Consider the following 14,911-nt stretch of genomic DNA (forward strand, 5'->3'; position numbering starts at 1 on the left):
TAATTTACTTTTTTAGTTGTCATTATTTTAAATTTTATTTTAAAAAAATAATTATTTTTTTAAAAAATATTTTTTTTTGGATGATAATACTTTAATCTTTAGCTTTTAACTGGTATTAATAGTTTATTTTATTTTTATCAAGGTGGAATATTTTATCCATGTGAAATGTCATGTGTCAATATTTTTGCAAATAAAAGAGAGTGTATTACACATACCACTAAGGTGTGTTTTAATTTAGATATGAAACTGACGCTCTCAATAGTTTATGTATGAAACTAAAGAAAAATAGTTGAGGTATGTTTTGACACTTATCTCTTAGATTTTTAGAAGTAACTAGGAATATGTTCCCCACGATTTCATAACTCAGCAAAAGTATTATATTAGTGATTTATTTTAGTTCTTAGCATGCAAGATTGGTAAGTTATTTATCACATAAGTGGATGGTCACCTAAATAAGTGAATTTCATCATGCAACTTGATTCGTCTACGGGTGTATGTTTTACTAGTCCTTACATTTGATCTCAAATTAGATATCTATGGTCCGTTCAAGATATTAGATGAGGGTTGATACCTCAAATCTCATTGTATAATCTATTTTCCTATTTTTACCCCCTTGATCAAGCAAGTAGGAATAAGACGAGTTCTAAGGCGGGCCCTCGATAAAAAGCAATCAAAGCGAAGAGAAAAATAGTACATACATAAAATCATTCAAGAATCATTTTTTACATTAACTTACTTCAATAATTCATCACGATTCCCACAGCCCTAGTTATGAAATTAGCTACAAATTGTCTCAAAAACACAATCAAAATTTATAAAAATAAACATGATTGTGTTAATTATTAAAATTTAAGAACAATAACTATAATATCTTTCAACAATCACTAATACAAATAAATATTAAAGGATAAGAAAGAATAAATCAAAGTTCTTTGGCCTCCACGGCGGCTCTTCCAAAGTTCCTAAGCTATCAAGTTCTAAGTTCTACGTTATGTGTTCTAAGTTGTGGGTTCTTGGTTTTATGTTTTATATTGTGAAATAATTGTTTTATGGACTATTTATAGATGCAAAATACCCTAAATAAAATAATTGAGTCAAAAAATAATTGGGAAACCTAATACCAAAAGGAATAGTTTTTGTGCGTTTGTTGTTTCTGAAATTTTTTGTCGCCGCCTTCAACAATTGGAAGGATCTCCAGCTTCTGCCACATGTACAACAATAATATAATTTTGAAATTTCAATTCACTGCTAATCACCTATATATTTGAATTTAATCGATTAAGTTGTGTTGGAAAATCATATTCTTCAATTAATTCTAATAGTCATTCTCAGCTTCAACTCAAAGGAAATAAGACATTAGGGATGTCGAAGTCTTTTGCCAAGCCAAAGGAACATGAAGAACATATATCTATCTCTATATCACTACCGTTGAATTTTTTATTATCTTGATCGAATCTCAGCTCTTTGATCTGAGATAATACTGATTGCTCAAATTCAACAGATGTCAAGAGTCCTACTTGGAAGTCTCCTAGAAGAATGATAATGTTAATAGTTTCAGTAGATTTTGGATTCTTTTTATTCCTTTTCCTTATTAAATGAAGTGTTTGTTAGGATTATTATTTTATATCTTCCAGGATACATACAAGTGTACATATATGATCTACTTTTTTGTATTCATGGTATGTGTATAAATAATCTTGTGCATACGAAGAAATACACATAAACTTCAATCATCTCAATTTGTTCATTCTTTCTTTTAACATGGTATCAAAGCAATAGGAATATAATCATAGTCTTCCTTTTTTTTTCTCCTGTTATTTCATCTCAATCCCTGGTTCTTTACTATGGTTGATACTAGTACTAAATACCCTCAATGATTGGATGGTGTTGTCTCAGTCATAAAGATTCGTCTAAAAAATAATGATCGACTCTAGTCATCCTTTTTACATTCACCCATCTGATTATCCTGATGTAACAACTCTCTTAGTCATTTTATGAATTTTACCCTTATTTTTAGTTCAACCATTTTAGTAGCTTTTATAAATAATTTATGACTTGTGAGAATGAGTGACATGATTTTCAAATTAAATAAAGGATTATTTTATTGTTAATAATTATAGAAAAGGATAATTAAAAAAGGGGTCAAGCCCAAAAAGGTATAATAATAATAATAATAATAATAATAATAATAATAATAATAATAATAATAGTAATAATAATAATAATAATAATAATGATGATAATAAATAAAAATAATAATAATAACAATAATAAGGGAAAAAGTGCAGCCCAAAAGATGTCTGCACGCATAAGCAGAAGTTGCGAAAGAAAGAAATACGCAGTGAAGAAAGAAGAAAAGAAAGGGAGAAAAGAATAGGAAAAAGAGAAGAGGAAATTATGAATTTCATCCCAAAACGTTAAGGTAATAATTTTCGTACTTTCTATTAAATTTTTATGTCATTATGAACAAATTTTAGGGTAAAACGTGTAAGATTTGTACTGAATTATGAAAATATAGCCACGGGGTTTTTATAACAAAATATAGATTTGGGGGTCGAATAATGATCCGTTTTACCTGATATTTTGCGTGCATGTTTATTTTATCATGAGTGAATATAATCTGAAAAAGAATTTAGATTCAAATTTGGTGGCTCGGAATGACTTTTTGACCCGATTTTTATAGCCGAAACAAAATATAATAATATGGGTGTCATTAGATTCGTATTTTTATGAGGATTATATATTTGATAGATTGAAAACGCGTTGAAACTTTATGAAAGGGAAATGCAAGATTTTGAGGATTCGTGACATATGTTAAGCATTCGAGGTATGTTAAGACTTTCAGACTTCGTTGAAGGGCATTTTTCTAATTAAAGATTAAAAATGGAATAGACAATGGGTAAGGGTGAAAGATGGGGGTCTCATACTAATGGTGTGATGGGCATTGGTACGGGTACGTGTGTTATAAAGGGAAGTTTTATTACTATAGAATGATGGATTGTAATCTGAAAATGCCAAAGCATACGGGCATTAATAGATGTATTAATGACTTGATTTCTTTTGTGTGATTTTGTTTCTTTATTGAACCCGTATATTTGTGATTGTTGAGGTGATTATATATCATACTGGATATTTGATTGATTGAAATGCATCATCACCCCCTTTCATTGAAATCATATTGTGCACATGCATTGACATGAGATTAAGTATAAGTTGGGCATGTGGAGATTGTGCGTGTTGGGGATTGTGAGATTTTATTATAATAAGTTTGGCACGTGGAGATCGTCCGTGCTGGAAATTATTTTATTTTATGATAATGCATTGAGATCGTCCGCACATACACGTGGAGATCATCCGTGTCGATATATAATTAAACCTCACGAGTCCGCCATGGGTCATGAACTATTGATGTAATTCCGAGGAGTATCATTTATATACGGTTGAAAGAGTACTACTTGTCATTTGAGACATATCATTTCATAGTGTCGTATTGCATTGCATCTCATTACATCATTTATTTTTGTTTGAGTATGTGCTTTATTGATGTTGGACATTACATGACATTTGATTATCCCTATTGATGAAAACATGGTTGATAAGTATAATGTGGACTTGTAAAATTAAAGCATTATTTTCATATATACTCATGTCAATACGTCTTCGTTGTCGGTCTATGAGATATACTAGGTACACATGGTTTCGTACTCATACTACACTTGTTGCACTCTTTTGTGGTGCAGATTAGATTGCTAGTACAAGCGCATCTCATGGAGCTTTGATTTTGAGTTTGGATCATCTTGAAGTTGTGGTGAATTACTTGGCTATTCTGCGACTCACCCCTTCATTTATCTCTTAATCTATTTTGTTGTCTTAGTATTCAAACAGAGTATTTTTTACGTTTAGACTTGTCCTTTTATTTTGGACTTGTATCATATTGTAGAAGCTTTTGTACTTATGACACTGAATCTTGGGGTGATATTTCAATTTTTCCGCATTTAAAAAACATAGTATGTAATATATTTGCTTGCTATTTACTTTTCCATATTTTAAGTTGAATTGATTAACTTATTGGGTTGACTTACCTATCAGTTGGGAACATAGGTCCCATTACGACTTATGATTTTGGGTCGTGACACCTAATATGGCTTTAGTCAATACCATATTTGATGGAAAGAGATATGGTGGTTGGCGCAGGGGAATCCTCATTGCCTTGTCAGCCAAGAAAAAAATAGGGTTCATTGATAGATCTATCATCAGATCTATAACCTCACCGAAATCCTTGAATTCTTGGTCTCGGTGTAATGATGTGGTAATTTCATGGCTCTTAAACTCTCCTTGAGATACAGAGAACATTCTATACTCTAGGAATGCTAAGGAGATCTGGGAGGAGCTTGAGGAGAGGTTTGGACAAAGCAATGGACTTCAACTCTATCCATCTACAAAAACAAATCAGTGAGTTAGTTTAAGGAAACTTGGACGTTGTTGCTTACTTCACCAAGCCGAAGAGGCTCTGGGATGAGCTCGATAGTCTTGACATTTTTGCACTAGTAACTACACTTGTTAAGGAAAGGTAAGCACTTGTATCTTGCTATTTTGATTCATCTTCACGATTGCGTATGGATGATGGTGATCTTCTCCCAAATCCAACTTTTTATAGAATGTTATTGGGAAAACTTAATTTCCTTACCCACACCTCTCATTTGAAGTCCAACATTTAAGTCTGGTCACGCAAACACCTCGACAACCTCATCTTGATGTTGTTTTGCGTTGTCTTCAGTATCTCTTACTCGATCCTGAAATGGGGATTTTTCTCTCTTTATCTTCATCTTTTGACTTGGTTGCTTTTTGTGACTCGAATTGAGGACGTTATCCTGATTCTCGTCGCTTAATAAGCGGATATTTCATCACTCTAGGTGGATATTTCATACACTACGACTTGTATTAACTGTCTTTGGGAATCTTCATGAGGAGGTAGATAATGTTGCAATTGTTCAAATAAAATTAATAATAAAAATTTAAAATGAATCGGTGTCTTTTAAATAAAAGGGTTGTGTCCTTTCATTGTTCGGTTTTACCAATTCTAATTAAAGTCAACTTCATCAAACTCCAACTCAACCTTTGCAGAGTATCTTTCTTTGCAACATTCTCCAAAGAATTATTTTCTTCTACAAAAAGATCAATTTCAAGCTCTTGCTTTCTAATAAAATTTATTCATTATTTGCTTAGTGCATAAATGCATAGGCCTATTATATCTCCTAAAACTATTGAAAAGACAATTCCATAGCGATCTCACAAAGGAGAGGGAACACATATCTAGCATTCACACATGTTTCAAACCTTCGATTATGTGTTCGTTGTTCATATTGTAAAACATTCATCATTGTGTTCTTCTTCATATATTTTTGTGTTCTTGGTATATATATATTTTCCAACAATAAAAACTTGATACTTTATTATGAAAAATATATTAATTATTGTAGAGAATTCAAAGCACATATGCAAAACAAAAAAAATTTATGTCCTAACAAAGCCAATTAAGTAAATGAAGTTTGGTGTTTTCATTAATTGAAAGTGTAAGATTACATAAAATGTTAATCTAAATCTAATCAAATAACATACGTAACCCATAAAGAAAATTTACTTTTTCTTTACATAGTAGAAGCAAAAGCGGAAGAGTAGGATGAACCACGACTGAAATTTACTTACTACAAATAAGAGTCAATTTGTGGGGGTCAAAGTTACAAATTGCAGGGTTTAAAGCCCCCACTAGTTGATGTACACAACGGTTTTCTTGGCTCTTGTTGTTACAAGTGCCGCAATTAATTTGCAGCAGTTTTAAGCGACCACAGTAATAATTGCAGCAGTTTCAACCCCCATTATCTTTTTAGCAAATAATTCTACTTCATTCTATGAGGGGGGGGGGGGTTATAACGTATGAAAACTATTTTTTAAAGTGCTTCTTTTGTGAGGATATAACCTCCGCAATATTTTTGTTCAATTTAGTATTAAATTTTGAATAGATTGTAGTTTATATAATTAGGTTGAACCCATCGGTGCCCCCTTAAAGATTTAAGCAATCCCCATAACAATTTGCGGCAGTTTCAACCCCCGTTATCTTTTTTTAGCAAATAATTCCACTTCATTCTGTTGGGGGTTTATAACCTATGGTAATTATTTTTAAAGTGCTTCTTTTGTAGGGTATATAACCTCCACAATATATTTGTTCAATTTAATATTAATTTTTTGCATATATTATAGTTTATATTGTCACGACCCAGGGGTACACCCTAGATGTAACATGGCACATAGAATCCCGAAGGATTTCATGTAAGCCACTTAGCATATCATAACATAAGATAATAGAAAAGTGGAGAATTTTAAAACATTTTCCATACAATCGAAGTCTTTTATAAAAGCAAAGCGGAAGTCTATTAGATTTGTCTCAAACCATCTAGAACATGAATATCTTTGGGACACAGTTCATACAATAGTTCGCAACATAAAAGAAGGACATCAAAAGGAAAGGTAATCAAATCCTCGATGCTATGAGGACTCACCAAGTCCTCAATCCTTGCTATACTATGAACCTAGCCACGGGGATAGAACTCAATATCGTCGGACCCTAGATTTGATAAGAATGTAGGCAAGAGTATGCGTTAGTACAAAATGTACTAAATATGATAGCTAGCATAACACCATAAAAACATGACAACATATTAGAAAGCATAATCTCCAACATAGACATAATATAAGCATTAGTCAACATAAGGCATAATCCATAACCATAAGAAATACATCATGTTCATAAGCATAGTAAATCCTTAGATCCTCATTAAATAAGAGAACTACTTCTTAAGTAACCTCAAAGTATACTTGTGCAATGCATGAATAAGACCCCATAATTTCACACAATAAGTACCACTTTTAGGCCATCATAAACATACTTACCATCTTTGGATCTCATCCTTAGCTTAATTCTCATAGATAAGGAAATCTTCACCTTTAGTCAAACATATCAAGGAAGGCAACTATAGCAACAATCCAAGCTAAGCAACAACATATAAGAGAGATACTTCATAAGTAACTTCAAGTCATACTTGTGCAATGCATGGATAAGACCCCATAATCCCACCCATACTAAGTACCACTTTAGGTCATCATACATAAATGATTACTATTTATCATTTCTAGATTACCAAGGAATAGCACCCTATTAGGCTAGACCAAGCTACCATGGAAAGCATACTATCATGAAAGTCCAGGCTATTCAAGAAAGGGTACTATTGATAAAACCAAGTTACCATTGAAAGCATACTATCATGCAAGTCCAAGCTATTCAAGGAAGGGTATTATTGCTCCATCCTAGCTACCAATGAAATGGTTTGGCCTAACCAAGTCATGCTAGCATGCAAGCATTCTATGATGCTAGTGTAAGCTACCCTTAGGAAGAGTGTGATTTCTCAATCCAAGGCTACCATGAGGTCTTATACTCAAGCTACCATGAGATGGTCTTGTCTTACCAAGTCAAGATATTCATGAAGGGATTTCATAATACAACTTCAAGCAAACATAACTAAACATGCTTTGATTTATTTTAGGTGAGCAAGACTTTCAACCTAGAATCATTCTATGTGAGAGAACCTTTAATCTCCTATCATATTCATGCCTAAGTGTGTATATGAGAATATCCTTTTAACAACACAACAACATATCATAATCATAAACACTTTACTCTCAAAGTGTTCGTAAAACATATACAGAGGTTCTATAAGAACATGAATACTCTCATACTTTACCTCCTTGAGGTTTCTAAACTTTCCTTTAATCATCATAGCTATAATTCTAACATTAGACATGGATATCATCATAACTCAAGTGATTCTATCACTTCATATATTCAATCATTCATGAGGTAGATTAGGTGGGTAAAGTCCTTCCACAACAATTCTATCTAATAGTCTACCATTATCATGTAAGTTTCACTCTAAAAGCCTTAACATACATAATTCATCCTATTGACTTTACTTTCAAAACCCTAGTAATCAACATTCATGACTACATGCCTTACTCTCAAAGCTTTACTTCTTACAATTATCATACACACCTAGATCACAAGGCATTCTAGTCACATGTTTCATTCTTAAGCAATTCTAGTCATATATCATAAAGGCTAAATCTCAAGCATTACTAATCATGATCCATCATATATACTTTAATCTAATTCAATTCATGTCTACATGCTTTTACTCTCAAGCAATTACTACACATATTATCAGCCCTAGAAGATTATCTCTAAATCCTCAATTTCCCTTCTTAAGGCATAAACCCACATTACTTCAATTTCATCAATTAGACTAGGGTTAGGCATAGAAAACATGTAATCCTCAATTTCCCTTCTTAAGGCATAAACCCACATTACTTCAATTTCATCAATTAGACTAGGGTTAGGCATAGAAAACATGTAAATTCATCATAATAACATGATTCACTACTAATTCTATCATAAACAATCAATATCCACTCAATTGGATCAACATACATCATAACCCACAACATTGAAGAAACCCTAACTTGAATTGAGGAATTCTAGGGGGTTCCATGGATGAAATAATCCATGGGTGAATAAGCTATCATACCTTGGATACAAATCCCCCAAAAAGCTTGGAAGATTGGAGGAATTTGACCTAGCTTGACCCTTCTTCTTCCTCTTCCTCTTCCTCTTCTCCTTCCCCTTCCCCTTCCCCCTCCCCTTCCCCATCCCCTTCCCCTCCTCCCCCTTCTCCCCTCCTCATCCTCCTCCTCCTCCTCCTCCTCCCTCCTTCTCCCTCTCCTTCTCTTTCTCTTTCTTCTTCTTTCTAGAGAGAAGATTTCTAGGAGAGAATTGGGTTCTTTTTAGTGAGTTGAAATAATGACTAGGATCAATGAATTTAGGGGTATAAAGTCTTTATATAGTTAGTATAAACTAGGGTAAAATGACGTCACTTAATAACTAATTAATTATGGAAAACCCTAAAGTGCCCCTAACTAATTCCTTGAAACAATTTACAGGTGATCGACCACCCACGACCCCACGGCCACGGTCTGTCGATGGACCCACGTGGGGTGCTAGTGAACTGTGGGTGGGTTTACTGGAGTCTGGTTTTTGGAGACCTTGACCCACGACCCCTCACCCACGGAGAGTGGGTGGACCAACGGGGCGTAGGTCCCCACGTAGGTCACTGTTTTGGGCAGTTTTGCTAAGGTCCTCCTCAAGGGCCCTTGGTTGGTCATTGAGGAGTTGTACCTTGATGTTCTAACCCTAAGCACCTCATTTTAAGTACGGGGAGTTATTCAAGACTCTAACCCTCACATCAAACTCTAGTTTAGCCTACTAGTTTCTGGGGTGTTATATATATAATTAGGCTGAATCCATCGGTAGTCCCTTAAAGTTGGCACTAACCTTTACTTAGAAATCTCAAATAAAGTTTGTTCATTTTAAACACCTCAAGTAGGGTTCTACCATGTTATTTTGACAATCACTCAAATATACAAAGTGTGTGTAATACACTCACCGATGATGTGTCAAAGTGTTGAATTAAACAAAGACACATGGTATATATCAAAAATAATTTTCAAATAATGACTTTTGAGTAGAAAAAAGGTGGTCACTGACTTAATGGCATGTGGCATTTTAAACTCAAATAATAATTAAAAAAGAAATGCATGACTTCTAAAAAAGTGGTTTTAGAGAAACCTCACCCCCCACCAAGTCATCCTCTTCACCCATCCCACCCACTCATCTTCTCTACCCCCACCCACCCCAATCCAACCCAACCCCTCCTTGTTACGATCCAAACAATCTTGAGTGACACCCACACTAAATAGTCTTGTAGGAGAATAAACTACTAATCCGAAATTATCCCAACACACCATAGTTTGAACCAAGTCATGATATAAACTAGAAGGACAACAATTTTTAGAAACAACTAACGGATTGAATCTCCATAAAATCAATCAATAGTGAAATATTACAGAAATAAACCCCTAGAGACGGAAAGTTATCATACCAAAACTCTAGATAGTCAAGACTGGGATGCAACCCCAAAAACTTAATAAAAAAACATAACCTAATAGTCTAATGTCTTTGCCCGAAAATATGGATAAGAAGGAGTAGATGAACCCATGGAAGCCTGGAAGAGTAGATCACCCTTAGATTCGATATAAAGCGTCCCTTAACTGAAGTCTCGTATCAGCTGCTAAAAGATATCTTATACTCAATAAGAAAAGAACATGTGCAATATCAGTACACAACCACAATGTAGTGGTAGGATCACACGACTTGTCCAAATCATTAATATAAACAGACAATCACAATTTAGTAACATAGTCAACACATATCATCAACAAACATGAAACTACCCGAACTCCCAGTCGTTATCCTTAGTTAACATACATATGAAACATTTCCCACATGATCACATACAAGTTATACCTGAGTCCAACTCATCTTTCAAATAGTTGGGACCACTCAAGGATCCAACATACATATATCACATTATAAATAGGTAAATCTAGTTCACTAATGGAACCACCATTACACATACCTGATTCTCTCAAGGAGCCCATATACAAACTATTAGTATATGAGCGCGGTACTCGAGTCAACCAAAGTTAGTATTCATACCAGGTGTGGTATCTGAGCCAAACATTAGTATTCTTATACCGACATGGTACTCGAGTCAACCAATAATCATAAGCAATCATGCACAACTACAATTACAATGAACAATAAAACTTAAAACCACAAGTAAAGTAAACAGGTTCATTGCATGAGATTATTAACAGGATGTCATTTCATATGCTCCCTACATTTTCCCCAACATGCATTCCACAATGATACTATAAAGAAGTAGAAATGCATACATACATGAATTGGTAAACATGCAACCATCACCTACCTCAAATCAAACCTTTTGAAAACTCTAAAAACCCGAGCTTTCCCCGTTTAAAGTGTCTTGGTTTGTTCTTGTACTAAAACAATAAATAAATAAACATAACAATCAATCAAAAAGGGCCTTATTATACCCAGATTATACGTAAATCCTAACCCCAATCCAATTCATGATCATCCCCGCCAACTTATGTCTTTTCCACCATAAAATCAAGTCAAAATCCTCTCCCAAGAGTAATATCCTGTATTCTAAGGCTTAAGAATAAAATTACAATATTGGAGAGTAATAAACTTACCTTTACTGATAGATTTCATGGAAAAATTTCGTTATGAATCTTGTTGACATAATAGCTCAAATATCCTAGAATGAGTCACTCATGTTAATAATCTTTTCAACTTAGATTGATATCTTGCTTAACTTATGATATAACACTATCATAATTTATCGAAATTAGTTATTGTTTGTTTGTGGTGTTGAGTAGCAATACTTAGTTGTTTGGTTTTGGTGTCTCAAAGCAATATGAAGGCATCCATTGTTATTTGTTTGGCTTAGAATTGTAATTTAGTTTGAGGATATGAGTTTATTTTGGGTTAAAATGTGGTTGTTTAGCCTAAATTTTGATAAGGCAGTGGCTCATCTATTGAAAAATGGAGTTATTAGTTAGCCAGTGGTCTTGTTCTTATTTTATTTTTTTGAAAGCCATAATATCCATGCTTGAATCTTTTCTTAGTTAATATGGTAACAACATGATTGTCATACCCATGTGATTTGAAGTTAATTTAATAAATGCATGTATCTGTGTTTCTCTGTTATTATTTGGCCTATTAGATTTGCCTTATGAGTGATATCTTCCATGATCAAAATTGAGAGTTTCTTGTTCTTTAGGAAATCACATGCCTGGCAGTAACTAGCTTTCTTATTATTTCCATCACTTAGTGTAATTAACTATTCCCTTGTCCAGTAAATATATTGTCTAAGTGTAGATTTTGTTGGGTATTTTGTGATTAATAGCTTAAGCTTTCATGTTTCGTTCTTTTATGCCATCACTGTCACTCCTCCCCCACTTTTGCCTTTGTTTAATTGATTTATATAAGCAAATACCTTTTAATGTTCATTGAGTTAAATATGAGTCATGTTCAGTTTTAGGAAAGTTTGCTTCTTTGATTTTAATGTGAGAGATAAATATTTATCTTATTCTTAACATATTCATGAGTATTGATCTTTTTTAGATGTCTTGCTTTAGTAATATTAAATAATCTTATTGATTCATATCTTCCCATTATGTGTCGCTACTGTGTATATCTAGAACATATAAATTCGTGTAAACATATTTTCTTTACTGGAGCAATAAATTGTTTGTTAATAGCCTGAATATATATTCCTATTAATTCTTTACCTTTACTTTGTTTGCATGTGATATTGGCCCAGTCTATTTTAGGCTACATTCTTGTATTTTATCAAGTTGAATTCCTTCGAGTCATCCCCATTGATGTTCGAGTGAAATGGAAGCTAATATACAGGTGTTGAAGGCAAAACAAGTTGATATACAACCCATATACATTGATATACACTCAGTGTATACACAGCTTGACAAAAACGAAAAATGGTCAAAGCCCAAGTTTTTGCAATAGCAGGTCCAGGAAGAAGAGAAAAGGGTTGAGGCCCCTTTTTATTTCGGCAGGGCCCATTTAAGAGTTAGGACATGTTTGGGCTGCCCAAACCCAATAATTTGAATTTGGGCAAAGGACCCAAGTTTGAGATTATTCTTTCCTTTTTTTGTTATTATTTGATTATTATTATTATTTATATTAACTTTTAACTTTATTTATTTAGTTTATTCTAATTAAATCCCTTAAGATGAACCACTTTTGTCATCAAAATTTATTTTGCTTAATTACTTTATTTTACTTTAGCTTTTTTTATTGAGCTTTTCTATCCAAATTATTTCAAGTGTTTTAATTTCAAATAACTTTAAAGTATCTTAATTTTTTAAAATATTTTCCAAATTAGTCAAATAAATTTTCAACTTGTCGTATAACCATATGTTAGCGGACATTTCAAGTGGCTTAAAATCTTCTTGAAATGTAAATAAGAACTCTGTACCATTTTCTCTAAATTTTTAGGCTTAATTTTGTTAAAGTTTTTAAAATTAAAGTTTTCTTAATTACTTTTAAAAATTTAGTGGTGACTCCTTCAAAAATTGATTTTTCTCTTAAAGTTGAATCGTACACGCCTTGAGGCAACCCCTTTGACGTAACACAAGAACTAGGATCACGAGTCAACCCTGAGTCTGACATATCATAAACATACTGAAATTAACTTAGTAAAACATGAACTATGCGGAAGCTAAATCAACGAATATTTGAAGAGGAACAAGCCCAACTAGTCTGAATGTAAATAAACATAATTTACAAGTTTTAGTGAAGAATGAAACAACACTTAACAACTCTCAAGCTGAATCTACTACTATGTCTGAAAAGCCTCTAACTGAGTTGAGCTGTTCGGACATGGCCCCATCTAATTCTAACAAAAATTGAAAGTAAAGACTAATAATGAAAGCATGTCTATTGTCCTTGGAATATGAGGACTCACCACTGAAGTTGTTGAATGCGAACCGAGAATCGATCTATGTGAGATCTGGATGTTGAGTACCTGAACTTACATCATGAAATGATGTAGCGCAAAGTATGTGTCAATACTTGGAATGTATTGAGCATGCATGATATAGATACTACGCTGAATAATGTATATAGGCTGAACAATACATAACTGAGCAATGATATAACCTGAACAAAATATAGATATGTACTGAAGTATAACTAAAAAGAACTAAACTGAATGCAATGACCAAGTACTAATCATGAAAGTAACATGATGAACTGAATGCTGAAGTATATATTAAAAACCTAGACAAATGCACTAAGAGTCTGACTGTGGGAGCTACTATTAACCGACATAAACCACGTGAGCTAAACATAGAGTCTGATGTATACGCCCCATCGAGAGAACCTAATATACCTTGTCAGGTTTATAAAGGCATGACTCTAGCGTGATCACTAAATCTGATGCCCAACTAAGGGGACATATAAACCTACACATACACGTAGTTCTGGGACTTTGAGGGTACACTGAACCCTAGTCCAACTCAATGCTAAGTCTACTCTCATTTGAATATTCATGAAGTTAAAATGCACTAAATATGAATAGATAAAAAAACGGACATGCTAACTGAGAATGTCACATTCTCAATGCAATATTTATATACTGAGAATGTGACATTCGTAATCTGGAGCATGATTTTCTGTCTAACTGACCTAGAAAATATAATTCATGAACTAAGAGAATTTACACAAACTAGGGTTCTGAGTTTATACAATAAATTATGCAACGTTTCCAACAAAATATGTTATTTCGACTATGGATTCTATAGCAACTGAAATCACAACAAATTCCCAAGATTTTACAAATCCTAGGTCTAAACAAGCAATGTAGAATCAAGGAACTGATTGAATTTTAGGGACCTAGTGGATGGAAGGAACCCACTAGTGAAATCCACATACCTAGTGACGAAGTCTATGGAGAAATCTTTTAGATTTCGGGGATGAACTTTGAAGAACACTGCTGGTTGTTCTAGAAAGAAACTGGCGCCTCTTTTTCTTCTTTTCGTTCTAACTTGGAAGATTTTTTTTTGGAGAATAAGGGTTCTGAGTATGTCTGACTAGACTATTAGGCTTAGACTGAGTAAACCGACGTAGTTTAGGCAGCAAACGACGTAGTTTAGGCATCAAACGACATAGTTTAAGTGCCCCCAACGCATAGAGAAAAGAACAAAATGACCCTGACTTAAAAGTTGATGAAGTTCATCCACGGTGGGACTAACGGACCGTCATTTGGACTATTGACTATTGCCTGGGGTCGCAGTTCATAGTCTGCCCGATATGGCTTCACTAAAATGAGCATAACTTTTCACTCTAAGATTG

General features: G+C 33.5%; 1 protein-coding gene across 3 annotated transcripts in view; it reads left to right on the top strand.

Moving 5' to 3' along the window:
• Positions 1-14,911, top strand: part of LOC125828795 (chloride channel protein CLC-c-like) — a 1,181,495-nt gene that overhangs the window by 248,231 nt on the left and 918,353 nt on the right. The gene's annotated exons all lie outside the window — the stretch shown is intronic.

This window comes from Solanum verrucosum, unplaced genomic scaffold (genome assembly GCF_900185275.1).
Source record: "Solanum verrucosum unplaced genomic scaffold, falcon-dt-bn FXZP01000198.1, whole genome shotgun sequence".
In the NCBI taxonomy this organism is placed as follows: domain Eukaryota; kingdom Viridiplantae; phylum Streptophyta; class Magnoliopsida; order Solanales; family Solanaceae; genus Solanum; species Solanum verrucosum.